This window comes from Adiantum capillus-veneris, chromosome 6 (assembly GCF_014529385.1).
Source record: "Adiantum capillus-veneris isolate H3 chromosome 6, ASM1452938v2, whole genome shotgun sequence".
Classification (NCBI taxonomy): Eukaryota; Viridiplantae; Streptophyta; class Polypodiopsida; order Polypodiales; family Pteridaceae; genus Adiantum; species Adiantum capillus-veneris.
In genome coordinates this window covers 164869220-164886337 of record NC_140936.1, presented here as the reverse complement: position 1 = coordinate 164886337, position 17118 = coordinate 164869220, and positions in this window count along the sequence as shown.

Sequence of the window (17118 nt, the reverse complement as noted above, 5' to 3'; positions counted from 1 at the left end):
AAGCTGAGAGAGAAGAAATGGAAAGTGTATCTTACTCTCGGTTGTAGGCAGTCTCATGTATGTTATGGTAGCTACGAGGCCAGACATTGCATTTGCATTGAGAGTGGTTAGTCGATATATGGCTAATTCTGGCAAGCAGCATTGGATAGCGATGAAATACATCCTCAGATACTTGAAGTGTACAACAAGAAAGTAATTATGCTTTGGTACTAGTGATGCCTCTATTGTTGGTTACACGGATGCAGATTATGCCAGTTGTAGAGATAGAAGGAGTACTCACAACTGCCATATTTGAAACTTAGCAAGGAAGATTCTCCCAAGCCAGATGCTGAGAGAGAAGAAATGGAAAGTGTACCTTAGTCTTTGGCTGTATGTAGTCTCATGTATGCTATGGTAGCTACGAGGCCAGGCATTGCATTTGCAGTGGGAGTGGTTAGTCGATATGTGGCTAATTCTGGCAAGCAGCATTGAATAGCGGTCAAACACATCCTTAGTACTTGAAGTGTACAACAAGCAGGTGTTTACGCTTTGGTAATAGTGATGCATCTATTGTCGGTTACACGGATGCAGATTATGCGGGTTGTAGAGATAGAAGGAGATCTACGTCTGGCTACATTTTCGTATTTGCAGGAGGAGCCATTTCTTGGAGATCATCCAAGATTGTACGTCTTCTTCCACTATAGAGGTGTGAGTGCATGACTGTTGTACGTGTGCATAGAGAGAGAGAGAGAGAGAGAGAGAGAGAGAGAGAGAGAGAGAGAGAGAGAGAGAGAGAGAGAGAGAGAGAGAACACAAGATGTGGGTGGAGCAGCTCAACACTATGTGTGTGTGAGAGAGCCCCTTATTCTTCTAACTAGTAAAGAATAATGTGTATACAAGTAATGGGCGGTCGGACGTCTATGGCGTGCCCGACTAGGGTAAGAGGCACATCGCCTTTACCCCAACAATCTCTTACTTAAAGGCGAATGTGTCGATAAGTGGTACTACTATAGGACCTAGTAATATGTATAGTAGGTAGTAAGGGAGGAAACTCGTTTCAACCTATGCCCACTAGCTCTCTCGAAGCCAATGCATGCCGCCGTGTAGGCTCTAGCGGTGTGCAGAAGCGTATATCCCGGCTAGAATCAGCATGCATACCCTACAGATATCCTGTAATGACCTGCACCGCTCCATGATGCATCATGCTAGTGTTAGTCATCACACGACTGACAAACTCAACTGCAAACGCTCCCACTACAGCTGCTATGTCGAGCCTTGACACAAAGAGGTCATACGTGAGAGTCTCAAAGGCTGATGAAAAAGGCGTAATCTCTACCAGCATATCCATGCCAATTGCATCAACGCCATGTGTAGTGACATTTGCCAATCTATCCACATTAGGTATCTCAACCCTCACTGTATCACCACAAGAACTAGTCGCATATGGACATGTCAATCCTGACTACAGGGTAGTCGTCACTCCCTCAGCATCCAGAGGGATTGTATCCTCATGTCCTGGAATCACCATATCAGCCTCTAGCATGCGCATGTCTAAGAACTCCATATCGCTCATCTCAGTGGTAGGAGGCATCTCGTTCCTAAGAGCATCGATCCGTTGTGTCTCGCTAGAGCATGTACTCTACATCTATAGACGTGTCGTGCACAACACTCTAGAGCTCATCCGCAAAAGTACATGTCTACAAAGTCACTGAGACCGCACCATCTCTTACATGTGACTCGCTGCTCTGCTCCCTGACCAGCAAGGCCTACAAATCCGTCACCACCATCGGTGGTTGCTCTAGTCGTGCACTCAAAGAGTTGTCCTGCTCTACATGTCTGTCCTCAGACCCTGCATGCACAACGAGCGAAGTGTCACACTGATCATCAGCAAAGTGTACTCGCCTAGACTGCGAACGGCTGCATGGCAAAGGGCTCACAGAGATTATGGTGTCTCTGGAACCAAGAACATAGAGAAGAGTCGAACAAGCACCATGATGGCCTTTGCGCGATCACAAGAAAACCTCTCCTCATCAAGTAAGATTCATCCATCTACTAAACATGACACCCATGAAATCTGAGCTATGAGATGGAGATCAAAACTCATATGAGCATCAGACACATACTAAACATCATGGAGTACAAGCATACTCCCTTTGACAAAGTGAAAATGCATGTCACCCACACCATGAACACCATCTTGTCTCAGCGCAGAAAACATGCGAGGAGTAACATGGCATAAAGCACTACTGTGCAACTGCCAATCATGAGACAAAGTCCATGCATGTCTAAGTGAACTTGCAGAAGTAGTATTATCTACCACACTCGTACTCTTATCAACAACCAATGGAAACCTCTGTTGCCTCCAAAGCCTAAAACAACGTCTTGTCATGTGCCATTGTTTGCCACAATGCCAATAAACCATATGTCTGCGTCTCTAAGCTTTGCTTGATACACCAACTTGTGTATCCAATGATGAATTGTCATTGCAAGATGCCATAATTGAGCACAAAATGAGTCTATAGATCAGCCCACACAAAGTGTAAATACACTAGTGTGTTCACAGTAGCATAATCGCTCAACACAATGCAAAACCAAACTAGCTGATCGAACACCTGCAACCAAAATTATGGCAAACACATCGCATAAAGCACATAACCCTCTACCAAACCAAGAACCAATCATGCATAAATCGTGACCATACACAATGAGAGCGCAAGCAAAATGACCATCTGCATAGGCACAAGCCAAAACTTGGCTAAAACAGCTCTCTCACAAAGCACGGAAAACTTGGCAGAGTCTCCTCTGTAACTGGAGAAAAATCGCAACCATAAACCGCATCCAAGATGCCAAAGTGGGAGAAGCTCTCAACCACTACAAATTGACAAAAATTGTCAACCAAAAGTATGGCAAAGTGGGAGTAAACCTCGACCACTACAGTCTTCAAAAGAGGACACAAAACATAAAACAAAACACTACTCAATGCCAACAAGTAGAAATGCTAAATGACCCCACAATTTCATATACAATGGCAATCTGCACTCAACGTACATCCATGGAGTGACCGCGCATAAACAAGCACCAGAAGGATTGCAATCCAAAAACATGATCAATGTGAAAACAATGTTCTCAAGAGAGCTCACCGGCACTCGAAAGTGATTGCCAAAATGCATGTATAATGGACATCAACCATGCGCCACAACTATATGCAAATCCATTTGCAAAGATCATAAACCGAAGCACAAAATCACTTCCAAAGTATCTTGTGAAAATCTATGAAAGAAGCTCCACCTGTGTGCTCAGAAAACCATGTCTCTCAAGAGACCGCTTCGATGGTGTGTAAATGCCTTCATGCTTCGTTGCCCAAATCTACCAAAAAACCCTCAAATCACAAGCTATGCACAAGCTGAAATTACATCTTCAACTCAAAATTCATGCACCTAACTTTGAGCACTTGACGTGCTTCCAAAAGTGCATCACACTCGCACACTATGCAAAAACAAAAAACCTGAGATTTCTGTATATAGTCAGTCTGAGCTGATGTCATGCCAAGGGTAGGACCAGGCACGGCCAAGGGCCAGGACAGACATGCAGTCAAGTGGGTCCCTATATTTAGAAGGCCAAGGGCCTATATAGGGCATGGCTGGGTGGTGATGAGCATGTTCAGCTCCCTTGCCCTTTCACTGGTATCAGAGCAAGGTGGAGAGGAAGAAGAAGGGTGGAGCCATGGCGGAAGAGAAGGCATGGATCTCTCTCTCCGTGCAGGAAAGGTCTCATTCTTTCTCTCTCTCTCTCTCTCTCTCTCTCTCTCTCTCTCTCTCTCTCTCTCTCTCTCTCTCTCTCTCTCTCTCTCTCTCTCTCTCTCTCTCTCTCTCTCTCTCTCTCTCGATCTTTCTCAAAAAAGAAATCACGGAGTTCTCTCTCGCTTTCTCCTTGAGCAAGGAGAGGAGATGGGGAGCCCTGGCTGTGGTGGCATGCAAAGCCATGGCACAAGGGAGAAGTAAAGCACGGCATGGAGTTTGTTTTTTTCCTCACTCTCCATCTCCATGCTCTACACCCGTCGACGAGTCCTTGTCGGATTTGGGACGCGCAGGAAACTCTGCTAAGGCATGCACAGAGGCGATGCTCACCCGGCATCAAATAGCGTGCAATTAGGCCCGTTGGGAGCGCGCGGGCCTGTAGCTCCATTTCCGACTATGCAGATCGGCGCCAAGGCTACTTCGGTGGCCTATGTGCCCTTTTCTTTGCTTGCATCGGCAACCCGCCATAGCCTTGTGCATGCCTTTTTGTTTCATACCTTGATTAATTGGGCGCCTAATGTTGCCCAAGGGGAAACCCTAGGGGGCCATCCCATGGAGAGAACTTCTCAAAACCGATAGAAGGAGTGAGCAAGGTTGCCCAAGGGACAACCCTAGGGGCCCATCCCATGGAGAGCACTTGCAAAATCCAACAGAAGGAGCGATCGGCTAAATTCCGTGACCACGGAGGCCAATGGCATACACAACCCGAACTCAGCAAGGGTGTCATCCAAGGCGATTTGCAGCCTCGACAGGTGCTGAAAGGACTCTCCGTAAGCTCGGTTGCGGTTTAAGGCCCATGGACACAGTGACTGACAGGTCGAATCGCATGATTACCCAGGTATGCAGTAGCTTTTGTTTGAGGATTCATGCATGTTTTCAAACGTGCTATGTAGCTCTTGCATGCAGGCACAAGCATGGCTTGTGATAGTTCCGTACGCATTCAACTTTTGTTGATTACTTTGTTTGCAAAGAATCACTGTTTCGTTGAGGGATCAATATCAAGCACGGCTTGAGTACACAATACTTCGACAACCCACTTCATCGGAGGTTGAAGGTTGATACAAAGGCAACTCATGCAGAGCCTGTGACATATTCAATTACAGTATTCGGCAAGGCCGACCAATAAGTATAATTTCATAACTGTCTACCATCAGAAACATTTCAGGAGCAAGGCTCCTTATAGCGACACCCCAATAAACTGATTTCTGTCTTACATCGTTGTTAATTTTTGATCTCTCCTCGTTGTGCTATCTCAAGAAGGAGGAAATCAAGATTCCTTGGCTTCATGCATTGGATACATACTCGTTTCCAAGCCATTGCAGCTTACCAAGGAGCATGCAATATAGGTACATGAAGCATCGTGGAAAAAACATCGACTCCACAGCTAGGAGCTGAATGCAATGTTGACCACCATATGAATTTTCACAATGCCAACTTGTCAAGCAAATGTTGCTTTGAACAAGCAGTATTGGACAATCGTTGACATTTGATAACTCAGTTGTAGATGGTATCTTTTCACTATCGGGCAATGTTATGATTCTCAATCAGTAGCAAAATTTCACAAGGCCGTTTCCCTATACCTTTTCGACAAGCTCAATCTTTTTTTGCTCGGACCTATGTATGCCACCAAGAGCATCTGTTAGCTATGAGCACTTAGGTTACATTCTTGTCTCATCCATTTGATGAACTTATGTGAAGCAAGGCTTCTATTTATGCATCTTGCATTGCGACTCCCCATGTTCGGCCTATGCTATGAGCATACAAACTTGGGCGGACTTGACAATATGCTTGCAGGTTATTTCATTACGTGATAGACGGGCGTATATGATACAAGGGACATATCTGTACATATGACAGCTCCCACTCGTGCAGCAGATATGGCTATGTGCCATTTTTAAGCGAGTTTTCTTCCACGGAATATCGGGCCAACTGGTTACAGCAACGACCAGGTTTGCTAATTTTACAATCTTCTTATTTTTCCATGTTTACATCTTTGATTGGAAACTATTGCTTTTGTGCAATGCAATGTGATTTGACAATTTTACATGAAGCAAGGCTTCTTCCTTGTGCCAAGGTACTGCCCAATGACTCTACATCACGGGCAGTGGCACACAAGTTTGGGGAACTAGCAAAATGGGAATATCAGCTCACAGAATCCCTACCACTCTAAACTGTGCAAGGCACTTATGGTTTTGGTTCTCACGATTGAGGCCATCACTCTCCGCAAGGGCTTACAATTTTGAATGCAAGGCATGCTAATGAGGTGGATTCAATTCTACCGCTTCATGCATTACGCTTCCGCTATCACACTCGCAACTCTGTCAAGGACAAACTAAGTGATGGATTGTTTAATATGATTGTTGGTTGCTATTAACACATAACAACAATAAAAGAAACCTAAATCTAGGACTTATTTTACAGGAAAAGTGTCAATGCTAAGTCGTCCTCATACAAGCACGACCCTTGCATGGTAGGTGGGTGGGAATGAGTTTTCTGTTTTTTTATTACCTCTCTCGATGAGAGAGTCATACGAGAAAACTATAGAAAGCTTATACGATAAGCTGCAATTTAGGCATAAGATGCATAAGAGCACACAGCTTGGGTACACACTCTAAAAACTTAAGGAAAGTTCCTCAACCCAACATGCTCTTGTTCTCTCTCTCTCTCTCTCTCTCTCTCTCTCTCTAAGGGAATAATGAAAATCTCTAAGAAGCTTTTGATACATGTTTTGCTCGTAAGTCAACCTGAGCCAAGGTGCTCTAACTCACAGCTAACACGTGGCTAAGATGCTACTCAAATTAGTCTTCATCGGTTCGTCCATTGAACACTAATTTGCATAATGGCTATGAGACACACTGGCTAAAATCCATTGTCAGGCCAAAGGTAAGACCTAACTATTGGCATTCTCTAGGTGATTGTTTTCAAGATCGAACAGATCTACCCCGGGAAGTACACATCGACGTTACTGGACAAGCAAGACTCTTGTCATTACGGATGTCTAGGGTGTCATTTTTTCACTACATGTTTTCAGTGTGACACTCAAGTTGAGTTTTTGATAATCTTCAACTCACAGCAGCTGATCTCTACAAGGAAGTACGATGCAGCAATCTGTTGACACAGCGTGGCTGTCCATAAGAGCGAGGCTTTACATGCATGTGTATCCTCATGCTCTTGTTCTCTCTCTCTATAGCACTACGAGTGTCTATGGACACATTGTTTTGGGGTAAGACCCCACATGTGCTTACTTCAACTTTTTCAAATTGATTCTCATCATCCTGTATACGGTTGACTATATTGTTTACCATTACCTGCTAGTTGAGCAGTTTCTACAAAGGGTCTTACCAAGTGGTTTGACTTCGTAGATTTTACCCAACGGGTTTGGATTGCGAAGGCAACACCCAGGGTTCCCAGTGCAATGTTGCTTGATTTTTTCACAGGTGGGAGACGTACTCCTATGCATTTGAATACGGGTAACTGAACTTTCAGTTCAATCCCCAGGACCATGCCAAGGGCATGTCGAAACAAGTATTTTTAGGCTGTAGTGTCCAATGTACATTATGCTGTTATGAATCCACTTGTAGGATTCGATTTGGCACATGTTGTCACATGGGATACAACATGGTCTAGGGACTCAAGGAGTTCATTTTAGCCAGTGTGGAGCAATGAATGAGGGTCCCTCTCACTCTTGCCACAGAGTGTTTAGAGTTACCTCCACACACAAGTACACCTTGTACTTGTAGGATGTTCTTTTTAAAACAGCCTTACATGAGACATATTCCACATGTGGAGAACATGAGTCTCTGGACTGACACTGGCGCCCATTATTTCAAATATGTGTCACGACAAAGTCCCTAGGTGCTGGTCAAATCTGTTTTCTAGGCCATTTTCAGCACGACATATCAGGAGCAATTTTGGTGGTAAAAATTTATCGGATACTTAGAATGACTTGTTTAGGTACAAGTACTGCTAAACAACATTACAGATGGTTGTTTATACATATAGCAAGGCTCTAAGTTGTTAATGAAAAAGTTTCATTGTCTGTACCTAGAAGTGATCAATGTTTCACCTTCTATTGTGGTTCAGACGTTTCAGCAAGGCTTGCAAAAGATTGCAACTGAAAGTATTTAGTTTCTTTTCAGAACTATTTACATTCCTTTTTAATGTGTGCTCGACGCATCACATTTGCCATATGTATTGGCAAGGATCACCATGGATATACAGGCTCGGATCTGTTTTTTGCTAAATGCATGCACACTAGGTGTTATGGGCCCTAGTGTTTAGCAAAGGCTGATTTGGAACGGCATGCATATTCCTCAAGTTGTTGCTTATGAAGCATTTTGCACTCTATGTGCAGTATCTCTATGAGATTACTTTTGGGTCTACTAATCACCAATAAAGATCATGGCTCGATTTGGGTGTTTGTGGATTTTTCAAGTTAACCACGATGGTTATTCTGGACATTGTTGATTCCTCAATAATGTTACACGATATTGTGATTCCCATTTACCAGTCATTTGGGAAGACTATCTGTAAACCGTGTGGAAAAACACACCTCAGTAGTGTCAGTTATCCAAGGGGATAGGCAGATTACAAAGTGTAATCTTGTGCTGAAGGATATGCAAAGTGCATACGTTAGCACCAAGCGATCCAATCAATAAGCATTTATTGCTCTACTTGGCGTTTGCTTACCATAAGTTAAAGCATGTTTGCGACTAGGTGTAGTCTCTTCATGTATAAATCAAGTTCTCAACCTTGAACACTAGTTATGGTGGGGTTGTTTATTGCTGGAATTGGAAAACAAGTGAAGGACTTAAACTTGGCTGATGAATTATGTTAGCAAGTTACTTTCATGGAAAGTGAAAAGAGGTACTCTTTAGGGTACATCTCTGTGTGATAACTCGTTTTGCATACTCGTGTGTGTTCTAAATGGAGTGTACACAATATGATTGGATAGGAATCGGCAACACAAGACGGTTGCAAATGGACAACAATGTGAAAAATCAAGATGTTACTCTTGGTTTCATTGAACCTCCTATTGAACCATGTTCCGGTCAACCAAACAGTTGGATCTATGAAGGATGCCACTATAGAAAACATTAGTGTATCATCACTCTTGTTTTCGAGGACGAAAATGCTTATCCAAGGGGGGAGTAATGTCATGCCAAGGGTAGGACCAGGCACTGCCAAGGGCCAGGATGGACATGTAGTCAAGGGGGTCCCTATATTTAGAAGACCAAGGGCCTATATAGGGCATGGTTGGGTGGTGATGACCATGTTCAGTTCCCTTGCCCTTTCGGCTGAGTATCAGCAAAACGGTGAGGAATTTGCAGAAAGTTTCTTTTGCAAAGTTGTAGACCATGTCAAAAAGAAGGGGTTGTAGTGGATAAAATATTCAGATCTACATTCTACAAACAGAAAAGAAAATTTGAAAACAGTGTTGTTTCGCACACAATTTTTCAGGGCATCACCTTCACTTACAATCTTCCACACTCATTTCTAAGCTTCCACAAGAGTATACATCACTCTTAACCGAGCTCACAAGCTCCGATTTCACTCTCACAAAGATTCCAAGCTCTCTTGATTTCTCTATCCATCGAGAGCAAGCAAGCTATCGCCTTGAAGCTCTCAAAGCCATTGTGCTCCCCGTCTTTGCCAAGCCATCGCCTCTCTTCTGGGTTCTGTTGTTTGTAGTTGTTGCTAATTAGCTCTCTCTCTCTCTCTCTATCTCTCTCTCTCTCTCTCTCTCTCTCACACACACACACACACACACACACACACTAACACACTAGTATAGCTAGGAGAAGTACTATTTATCATGAATACATAACTTACACACACACAGCTACACATGCCACTATCTTTCACAACTGTTTGATGACCATGCTCTCTCGTTAAGGCTTTAATCGTGTCCCCACTTGCGTGTTTGTAATTACCTAAGGGTCTACACACACATGAATGCAGGTTCGTACTCCTTTATGAAGACTTGGTTAGTGGATGTTTACTTAATATCACCAAGATGTCATATATTATTAAACAAGTTGGCAATTGAGGAATTTGATGAACCTCTTGTGGGAATTGATAAATCCATCTAACAGTAGGTAGACCTCATAGTTTCAAAGCTGGAACATGCAATATTGTACACCTCCTGGAGATGGTACCTAAGATCTCTAAAATTTTTCTTGTCTTACCTATTAGACAAATTGAAATTGAATCCCTCAGGGTTGACCATCAACTTTGGGTCTTGCCCGACAAAGCGTTCTTAGCACCCATTTTGAGTGAAACTTGGGTATACCTTGCCAGCCTCCCTGCCTCTAATGTGGAGGACTGCAGACTCAAGATTTGGAAAGGAGGACAATTTTTGGACAAAGGAGAGCTCATCAAAGCACCCTTCAACCTCAATCTCATTGACCACTCCAAATGTCCCTCCAATAGTGGCCTCTACATCCGTACTAAAGGAAACATGGAATTTGCTAAAAGTAACCCGAATTTCTACACTGAATCCATCTGGAATATTTTTTGACCTTATGTAAAATGTGCCTGCAGATTTCTTGACTCTAAAACCTCTTGTGAATCTAGTATCATGTGGTTCAATCATACCAATTGGTTTATTCTCAACCATCTTGACCTACTCTTCTCAGAAAAACCTGTGGATTTTCACCTATCTCTCATTTGCTCTTGGTTGGGTGGCCAAGCCAAGCAAATTGTTATTGCACAGATTGCCTTTAACATCTTTCGTGGACTAATGCTGGATATCCTGAAGGAATTAAAATCTAACGAACCTGGGAATTACCTAACTACTTATGCTAACTATAAAGGTGTGAATATTATCACTAGTTTACTTAAACCTTGTATTGATGATGATGACTCCCCTACTCTAAAAAGACCCAAATCTTTGACTACCCCCAACTCCTTCACTTTTTTTTTTAATGCCTAGTTCATCCTCTAACCAGGGAAAAGCTCGTAGCTACACTAGGGGTAGAGGCGGGATTCCCCCCATCAGGAATTTCCTTGAAATGTAATCCTTGATGATATTGCAGGTTACTACAAGCCCTTGCGGTAGAAGAACTCTCAACAAAGTGGATCCGAAAAAAGGATATATCTACATACACTGTCTCTTTCACAATGTACTTCTCGAATGGATTCAGCCAAAAAAACTTTTTTGTGAGTGCTTTGAACTTCTTTTTGGCAATCACAAATTACTTGATAATATATGCATAGGATGGAAATATCAACAACCCGTGAAAAATTTGGTTTACAATAATGACTTTCTTCGACGTGATTCTATTCCTGAATGTACATGCTATCAATTTACCACCTTTTGCAGGAACTTCGAGGCATATGGAAAACATGTTTGTACCTGTGATCTTAGCATTATTGAAAATAGTAAAGTACGTAAAATCTTGGCCAATGGGCTCAATCATATACCTAACTTTCCCAAAAACCCCTACCTTGCTCTATCAGCTATACTAAGCTGCCTCAATGATCTTGTCAGTGCTCTCCAATTGTAGATGACAGTCCTACCGGACTTAAGAAAAGTTGTGAAGGAATGCTTCCTTCGTAAAATATCACAAATTCCTAGAAAATGGTTATCCTCAAATGAATCCTAGCTTACATCACAGCTGGCTTTTGATTTTCAAAATATCTCTGATAAATGGTTTGTAGTCGGGCTTGACAAAAGCTCTAAGTGTCCCACTCTTATTTGCAAATACCTTACTTGGAAGGCTGCCCGAGACCGAGTATCTGGAAAGGAATTCTGCAGTATTCACTCTTCACTACAAACAGATACCAATAACATCTCAAAATGCTTAGGGAATCTAGGCTACTTTGTACAGAACACTAAGCTACCAATATTATTTCCCACCTATAAGATTCATAAGCATAAATTCAGATGGATATCTGATGCTTCCAATGGTATCTTGACTTCCTTCATATACACTACAACCCCTTTTGGCTTACGAAAAATTCTACAGAATTCTCAATTAACCTTCCACAGCAAATCTTTCACATTTTTACTCCGGACATTACACAATGCTACAAAAACATTCCCCTTGATGGGGATCTTGGCCTTAAGACCGTTCTTGCCAAGATGATTAAAATGGATTTCTCCAATGCTAGAAAGAAGAAACTTTTTTACATCTCTCTATCCAAAAAGCCCAAGTGGATTAAAAAACCTCACTCCATACACTCCTTACACTTCAATGAGGAAAAGCTTTGCTTTTACATCTCATGGCTGCTTTATAACCGTACTATAGTTTCCGACTGCCTATGCTTCGACCAATGCTTAGGCATCCCCATGGGGTTCTCATGTTCTCCACTTATGTGTAATATCTACCTTGCTTTCTTCGAGTACGAATGGTTTCTCAGAGTCATGGAATCTTGCGAAAATAATCTTTCACAGTTCAGACGATCAACAATAAAGCTTTCCTCAAAGAAATTTGTCTAATTTATTGTCATAATAATCAATATCTAATTCTCCTAAATGATTTTCTCATATTAAACTGATCATTTAATGTGGGGAAGGCCAGGGGAGAAAAAGCTAGAATATTGGTTTAGCTAGCAGACCGGCCACAGTAGGGATCCAAAGGAGGGAAAATAGGGATCCAAAGGGGGGGGGGCATCTGCAAAAGAGCCATGTGCAACAATGGGCTAAAAAGACCCTAAGGTTCAGCCCATTAAGACTTCCAAAATGCTAAGGTTCCAAAATTCAAAGGTTGTGTCCAAAGGTCAACCCTAGGGAAAATTGGATGCTTTGTGTGTGCCCTAAAAGTCTTTGCACATCCCTACATGGGAGGGGGCGAGCCCTAAAGGTAGGGGATGAGAGAGAAAGCCACACACACACACACACAGGCTCCCTTTACACAAAGGGAATGAGGGACACATGTCAGCCCCTAGGCCAGATGCCCACAAGGTGTGCCCAATTTCTATTGGATGACCCTTGAAGTGGACCAATGAGAATTAAGCTAGAGTAAATCTAGTTTAATTAATTTAAAAACATTTAATAAAAGAAACCAATGAGAATTAAGTCTCCTAGAAGACTATTGGGTAGTCTCCCAAGGGGTCCAATGAGCATTCAGGAGCCCCATGGCTTGCCTGATTCCTTTTGGCCAGGAGGCAAAGGGGTCCAATGAGAGTTTAGTTTAATTATTTAATTACCTAAAGCTCTCACAAAAGGGGAAAGGGGGACACATGTCAGAAGTCTATCACTTATGCTGCTTAATTGTAATTGGCTTGACTTGGGGAGGGCCAATGAGGCTTCAGCAAGAGCAATTAGCAAGAGGGCTCGCCCAAGAGAGAGAGGGGGCTGATTTTTGCAAGGCATTATTACACACACACTCACACAAGCTCATGTGTGAAGAAAGAGAAGACTATCTCTTCCCAAGCTTTAATGGAGAACATCACCTACTCCAAGCTTGTGAGATAGAAGCCTACATCAACACTCTCTTGGCATGTGGATGCAAATCCAACCAAGAGCCAAGCTTCAATGCATGATCATCTCCTTTACCAAGCTAATTACTAAGCTAAGCTATGCTAATATGAGTGATTATGTGAGGAGATGTACATCTTTCTCGTAAGATACTCCTTCTTCCTCTCAATCTACTCTCATACCCTGCTAGCTCTCACCATCTTCGAAGGTGTGTGAGGTCTTGGGTCTGAGAACGGGGATAATTCAAGTTGTGTTTGTTAAGTGTTTTGCTTAGTGCATGAAGTTTCCATCTTCATTGCACTAGCTAGTCTTGAAGGAACACAAAGAATTGTATTGTACAATGTCTCTCTTGATCGGAGAAACCATAATACAAAGCCTTTTGGAGGGGGGACCGACTCCATGAAAATCCGGTCCTCAATTGTTGTCAATAGCTTAATTGCTCTCTCTTTTGAAAGTATTGTCGATGCTATCTAACTAGGTGTTATTCTTTTTGTTGCTCTCTACACCCAAGCACTCTTGTAATTCTCATTAGGAATCTATTCTAATGAAATGCCCACTATGTTCATGCTAATTTCTGCTACACGTAAGTTATTAGGCCATTAAATGTTACATTGGTATCAGAGGTCAAGGTTTCTCTTTTCTTGCTCAAGAAGGGAGGTCCTCAAGCTAGCTACAAATGGTTGGTATTATTAATTGCCTGTGAGTAAGTAGAATAGGGATTTTTCAGCCTTGCAGTGCGCCTGCCTTCGTGCAGTTAACGGGGCATCACCGTCGAGAGCTATGGTCTTAATAGTGGAGTCCTATGCGGCTTGCCTACGGCTTAACCACTATTGAGCTATTAGAAGCTTGACAGGAGCCGATGCTGTTTTGGTGTCAAAAGACCCTCTCTTCTATTCCTTGCAATTAATGGTATTCGAGCCGCAGGTACAGTAGCTTGAGTGCTTTTTATAAAGGGGTGAAGAGGAGTAGCAACTAGGGCTTGAAGTGCCAAAGTACACCTAAAAAGTTTACACCTAAAAGTTGTTAGAATGGCTGACAATAGTAAAGAGAGTGAAATTAATGTTGATAACTTTGATTTTGCTCATGAACAAGCTACTAATGATGCTTCAATGCTTGTTAACTATCTTGTTTCTAGGCTTCAACAAGCCATGGGCAATCCATCTCTCCAAAGTGAAGTGCAACGGCAGCTCCGTGCTCACGGGATTCTCCAAGCTCATCACCATGACGAGAGAACACCTAGGAAGCCTCCTTGTGAGACTACCAAAAGAGGTCTCTCTTCGATTCGGGAAGAAGAAGAGAATCCATATGAAGGGCTCAAGAATTTACTTCTTGATGATGCATCTCCTTCCCAAAGGAGAACTCAAGAGCCTCCACCGAAGGAACGAGAAAGAAGCGAGTCTCCCGCCACCTTGGCGGAGATGGCTCCACGAAGACGGCGGGCTAAACGCTCTCCATCACCACCAAAGCGGAGAAGACCATCACACTCTTCTCCACGCCATAATTCAAAGAGGGATGATAAAAAGCAAGAGAAGAAAAAGGCGAGAAAGAGGACACCCTCTTCTCCATCTTCTTCATCCTCTTCCTCTTATGAAAGCTATGGTGAAGACGACAAAGATCAAGACAAGAAAAAGGCAAGAAAGAGGTCACCCTCTTCTCCACCTTCTTCAAATTCTTCACCTTCTGAAGAAAGTGATGGTGCAACCTTTGAACCATCAAAAAGAAGAGGTCATAGGAAATCCTATGCTGCATGGAAGAGGTCGTCCAAGTTGAAGAAATTCAAAGAGGGAGGGAAGAGCATCTCTTTCCTTACCTATGATGGTACCTTTGGTGCTACAGACAAAGTCTTGGCCTTTATCCAACAATTCGATGCAGGGTTTGGAGATGAGGACTTCACGGAGTCCTCTAAGCTACGCCATGTAGCTATGCACTTTCAAAAGTCCGCCAGACAATGGTGGTCTAGCCTACGAGCCAACGGTGAAGCTCCACGAACATGGAAAGCTTTAAGAGCTTCCATTATGAAGCAGTTTTTGGCCACCGATGCCAAAGACAAAGTACTCACCGAATGGCGAAGCTTAAAGCTCTCTCCCAATGAATCTATCCACAAATATGTAGACAAGTTTTGGGACCTACAACTCAAAGCCACTATCTTCAAAAAGTTGGATTTTGGAGAGTAAAAGCAAAATTTTTGTGCGGGCTTAACCAAAGAAATGGCGGAGTATGTCAACTCCCAAAGACCACGTACCATATCGGCGGTAATACACCACACTATGGTCGCCTCTCGAATCAATTTCCAAACGGGGGCAAAAAGAAATAATAAGCCCCCGGAAAATAAGGGTTCCAATGAGCCTAAGGGGAAGGACAATGTCCAAAAGTCTCCTAAGGGCAACTTCAACAAAGCTAAAGAGAAGGGAGTTTACAAAGGTAAGAATAAACTCTCTCCTGAAGAGCTTGAGCGTTATCGTAAGGATAACCGGTGTTTCAAGTGCGGCGAACAAGGGCATGCATACCGCGCTTGTCCCCAAAAGAACAACCGCCAAGATCCTCCTAGAGCTTCCTTGGTTGAAATCCAAGAGGAGGAGACTCACCAAACTCACCACAAAGGATCTCCTCTATGCCATGCTTGAGGAAAGGTAAGAGAACATGATGCTTTTATTCTCTTTGAACCTGGTTCTACTCACAATTTTATATCTATAGAGTTGGCCACCAAGCTAGGAATACAATCCTACGAGATGGGAGATGTCCTACTCGCAGACAGTGCCTTCAAGGGGCAAGAAGCTTCAGTCACTCCCTTAATCGGGAAATTGAGGCTTCATGTCCAAGGCTATGTGGACAAAGAGGACTTCTTTATCTCTCCTCTCAAACATGAGGATGTAATCCTAGGGGCACCATGGTTTGACCGCCTGGCTGCCGATGTTAAATTTCCTGAAAGGAGAATCTCCTTTAAGTTCAGGGAAAAAGACATGTATATAGATGCTAAGGAAATGGGTAACACCATCCCCATTGTACATACACCAGCTTTGAACAAGTCAATAAAGAGCTCTATTTCCGTGTACATGATTTTTGTTAAAGACTCTCAAAATGAACCTAATGCTTTAGCAAAAGAAAATAAAAGCAACCAAAAGGAATTAGAGTTATCCAATTTTCTCAAGGGGTTTCAAGATGTTTTTATTGACGACATCCCTTGTGAGCTACCTCCTAAACGAGGTAATGATGACCATGCAATTGAACTTCTTCCAGGAAGTTCACCGCCTAATAAACCTCCTTATAGAGTTTCTCAAGCTCAACAAGAGGAGATTATGCGGCAAGTGCATGAGTTAGTTGAGAAGGGTATGGTTAGGCCAAGCTCATCTCCATTTTGCTCACCTGTGCTATTCGTGCAAAAGAAAGACGGCACATATCGTATGTGTGTCGACTATAGAGCACTAAATAGGATCACTATCAAGAATAGGTTTCCCGTTCCACGCGTAGAAGACCTATTTGATAAGCTACAAGGATCGACCTACTTCAGTAGGGTTGACCTAAAAAGTGGCTATCATCAAATAAGGAGAGTTGATCAAGACATTGTAAATACCGCATTTCGTACTACATTTGGTCTTTATGAATACATTGTCATGCCTTTTGGCTTGACCAATGCACCAACCACATTCAACCGCTTGATGGAGAAGCTGTTCGGGCCTCATCAAACCTTCACTGGAGTATTCTTTGATGATATTATCATCTACTCTAATTCATTGGAGGAACACAAGCAGCACCTCCAGGTAATATTTCAAGTTTCAAGAGAGAATAAATTTTATGTTAATCGAAAGAAAAGTGAAGTTTTCTTGCAAGAGATTCAGTATTTAGGTCACATTATCTCTCAAGATGGCATCCAAATGGATCCATCCAAGTTAGAGGTAATAAAAGGATGGCCTAAACCAA